The following is a 4,305-nucleotide window of genomic DNA, read 5'->3' as shown; positions in this document are numbered from 1 at the left end:
CTTTTCCACTTTCTGTTCTTGTTTCTCATTTATTGTGTATAGAGTTGTATATGTAGTCTCTCTGTGTGTGTGTATATATATATATACAAACTTGCTCAATTTATAACCAGGTTAGATCATATTGATGCCTTTGTATCATTTCTTTTTTAGCTACAGAGAGAGCTGTGGTAATGTATTGCTAATTATAAGTTTGTCTGGAGCAGCACCATGGCAGTCGGCAAAAAGAAGCGCCTTATAAAAGAAAGGTGTCAAAAAGGGAGCCAAGAAGAAAGTGGTTGATCCATTTTTGAAGAAGGACTGGTACGATGTGAAAGCGCCAGCAATGTTCAACATAAGGAATATTGGGAAGACACTAGTCACAAGAACTCAAGGAACCAAGATCGCGTCTGGTGGCCTGAAGGGTCATGTGTTTGAAGTGAGCCTTGCTGATCTGCAGAATGATGAAGTTGCATTTAGAAAATTCAAGCTCATTACTGAGGATGTTCAAGGTAAAAACTGCCTGACTAACTTCCATGGCATGGAACTCACCAGCGATAAAATGTGCTCCATGGTAAAAAAATGGCAGACCATGATTGAAGCTCATGTTGATGTAAAGACTACCGATGGCTATTTGCATCGTCTATTCTGTGTGGGGTTTACTAAAAAATGCAACAACCAGATGCGAAAAAACTCTTATGCTCAACACCAACAAGTTTGACAGATTCAGAAAAAGATGATGGAAATCATGACCCGAGAGGTGCAGACAAATGACTTAAAAGAGGTGGTCAATAAGTTGATTCCCGATAGCATTGGGAAAGACATAGAAAAAGCTTGCCAGTCTATTTACCCACTTCATGATGTCTTTGTTAGAAAAGTGAAAATGGGGAGTCGGGCTGTAGTGCAGCAGGCTAAGCGCAGGTGGCGCAAAGCACAAAGACCGGCATAAGAATCCCAGTTCGAACCCCGGCTCCCCACCTGCAGGGGAGTCGCTTTACAAGTGGTGAAGCAGGTCTGTAGGTGTCTCTCTCTCCTCCTCTCTGTCTTCCCCTCCCTCTCTCCATTTCTCTCTGTCCTATCCAACAACGACAACAACAATAATAACTACAACAATAAAAAAAAAAACCAATAAGGGCAACAAAAGGGAATAAATAAATAAAATAAATATAAAAAAAAAAAGAACAGAAAAGTGAAAATGCTGAAGAAGCCCAAGTTTGAATTGAGAAAACTCATGGAGCTTCATGGAGAAAGTGGTAGTTCTGGGAAAACTACTGGAGATGAGACTGGTGCTAAAGTTGAGCGGGCCGATGGATATCAACCACCAGTCCAAGAATCTGTCTAAACTCAGACTTTTAATAACAAATAAAAAGTTTTATTTGTGAAAAAATAAGTTTGTCTATACCTCCTCTGTGTTAAATCATAAATGAAATGTTTTGAAATTGTATTATACATATATATATATATATGATTATATTATTCTGCTGTTTGATCAATTTGCCATTATAAAATATTTCTTTTTATTATGACCTGAAAATTTTCCTTTGGTGTTTATTTTCATGTTTTTTTTTTAGATTTCTCCCATGTACAGTTTCAGAACTTTAAAAAAGAAATCCTTGGAAAAGGGTCATGCTGGGGAATTAGCCAAGTATTTAGATGCAACAAGTGTTTCATATTATCATTCTTGGTTAATGAGACTGATAAAAGTTCTCTCCCTCAAAAAAGCCCTCCTACTGAAGCCCAGTGTACATTCATTTCATCCCATACAGTATTGACAATTTACTATTCATAGGGGAAGGTATGTCAACACACATCTTTAGAATAGCTCATCTCACTCATAATAGTCTAGGTCTTGGTGTTTAAAAGTTCCCTTCATATAGTTTATTTATTTATTTTTTATTGTTTTAATCTTTATTTATTTATTGGATAGAGATACCTAGAAATTGAGAGGGGACAGGGATATGAAAAGGGGGAGAGACAGAGAGACACTTGCAACCCTGCTTCACCACTCGTAAAGTTTTCCCCTTGCAGGTAGGGACCAGGGGCTTGAACCCAGGTCCTTGTGCACTGTAATGTGTGCACTCAACGAGGTGAGCCACCACATAGTTTATGAACAGATTCTCATGTACTTCATTACTGACCAGTTCTAGGTGTCAATAGTGTTCTGCTCTTTATTATTCTACTTAAATCAGAAAAGGCTGTTTCACTTCTTAATGCATATGCAGTTATCATAATTTGAATCATATAAACAAAAACCCCAAATTAACTCAAATTTATTGTTCTATACAAGTAATTTGAAGTTACATTGCACTTTCACTCAAGTGTTGGATATAAAAAATGAAAGTCTTCAATAAATAAACTTGCATAAACAGCTTTATTTTAATTTCTGTATCAGGGGATTAATGGTTTACAGTCAACAGTAAAATATAATAGTTTGTACATGTGTAATAGTTCTCAGTTTTCCAAATAATAATTCAATCCCCACTAGGTTCTCCTCTGTCATCCTGTTCTAGGACCTGAATCCTCCTTCCAACCTCAGAGGTTTTTACTTTAGTATAATACACCAACTGCAGTCCAAGTTCTGCTTTGTTGCATAAGCAAGTTTTATAGTCTAGTCCAGCAAAAAATAATAGTGATAACTTGAAAGAAATGGGAAGGGGGTGGTAAGAATGGGAAGAGAGACAATTTTAATAGTAGAATTATACTAGAACTTTGGTGACAGGTGCAATGAGATGTAAACACAGAGGTGTATGTTATGACACTATGTAGTTTTATAAACCAGTGGTAAAAGAAAACCACAACAAATAGAAGTATTGAGATTTTTTAAGTCATTGAATTAAGTAATTAATATCAGTATTATACATTTTTTCATAGTAAATTAACTAAAAATACAGATTACAACTGAGTTTTATATTTTTTGGATGAAACTATATAAGATTCAGCTTAACAAGCAAACTGCCTACACCAATAGTTCTTATCCCTATTTCAAGTCAATTACAAATCCTATTTTATGGTTTTACTGTAACTCATAACTTACACAAAATCTTAATTGAAGAGTTTGACAGTCTGTGTTTTACCTTCCTCTTGACAATAGGACATATCCCCAGACCATATTGTACAGTTTGGTACAAATTGTAGTTTACTCAAGAGAGACTTAAAATGATGATGAATGACAGAATTAGTGAAAATAAGTTATTTCTGACTTTGAGAATGATTTCTAGGCCACACTGGGATGCCATAAAATTGAGACACACAAGTTCAATGAAATCTCGCAAAGAAAAGATTCAGATGCCAGGTGATATCCATTGTCATAGGTAGGGGCAGACATAGAGTACATTTTTTAATAACCTATAATTAAAGTTTTGGAGACTCATAAGTAAGGGGAATACCATAGATTTGTCCTTATAAAACAGAAACTAGTGACCAACCTATAGCACGACATAGCTGGAAATTGTGTGCTTATGTTTTAGATGGTATGTAAGATTTAATCACACAGCTCATTTATTTCTGTATAAACTGAGTGTAAATAATTAAGCATGAGAATAAAATAACTTCCTAGTGTTACTGGGTGTCCAAGCATGGGTCACAGACTAGGTGTATAGCTTGCCTGCTGAGCTTTCTCTATTATCTTACATAATCGTGTCATATCAGGAATTTTTTAAAACGATTTTATTTGTTTATGAGAAAGACAGGAGGAGAGAGAAAGAACCAGGAATCACTCTGGCTGCCGGGGATCAAACTCAGGACCTCATGCTTGAGAGTACAAAGCTTTATCAATGCAACACCTTTGGGACCACGTATCAGGAATTTTTTCTAGAGTTCCCACACTAGTTTAGTTGGTGTATATTACACAAAATAGCTACAAGGATTTCAATCACTGTGTGACCTAACTTTGAGAGTCTTGAAATTCACTTCCAAAAAATTTTACTGTTTGGTCACTCAGATCACTAAGACCAATCAATATAAAGTAACGGGTGAAAAAATGAGACAGCAATGCTCAAGAGAAAATTCAAGTGATTTGTTAATAAAATTAATGTGTAATAACATGCACAGATATTAATTGAAAAGTAAAAGTAATTAACTTATCCTTGGTACCGCCACAGACTGGAGTTGAGTAGTTTTCTAGTTTCACTGTATATCTTTCTCACTAAAATGAAGCATATATATTTATATTTAAAAAATAACTGATCTAGTTGGCATTAATGTTTGAAGACATGCCATTGTCTGTCAATTCTAAGTGTTGTTTGCAGCATAATCTCTTCTATATCCATCTTATTATGATTTTAATAATAATTTAATGTTAAGAAATTTATCTTTATCTGGTTATATGGT

The 4,305-nt window shown here is 35.1% G+C and overlaps 1 pseudogene; it reads left to right on the top strand.

Moving 5' to 3' along the window:
* The first annotated feature begins 207 nt into the window (after positions 1–207).
* LOC103122178 (small ribosomal subunit protein eS1-like) lies at positions 208–1,366 on the top strand (annotated as a pseudogene).
* Positions 1,367–4,305: the final 2,939 nt, after the last annotated feature.

The sequence above is a fragment of the Erinaceus europaeus genome, chromosome 14, assembly GCF_950295315.1.
Source record: "Erinaceus europaeus chromosome 14, mEriEur2.1, whole genome shotgun sequence".
NCBI lineage: Eukaryota > Metazoa > Chordata > Mammalia > Eulipotyphla > Erinaceidae > Erinaceus > Erinaceus europaeus.
This window is presented reverse-complemented; position numbering and strand designations above follow the sequence as displayed.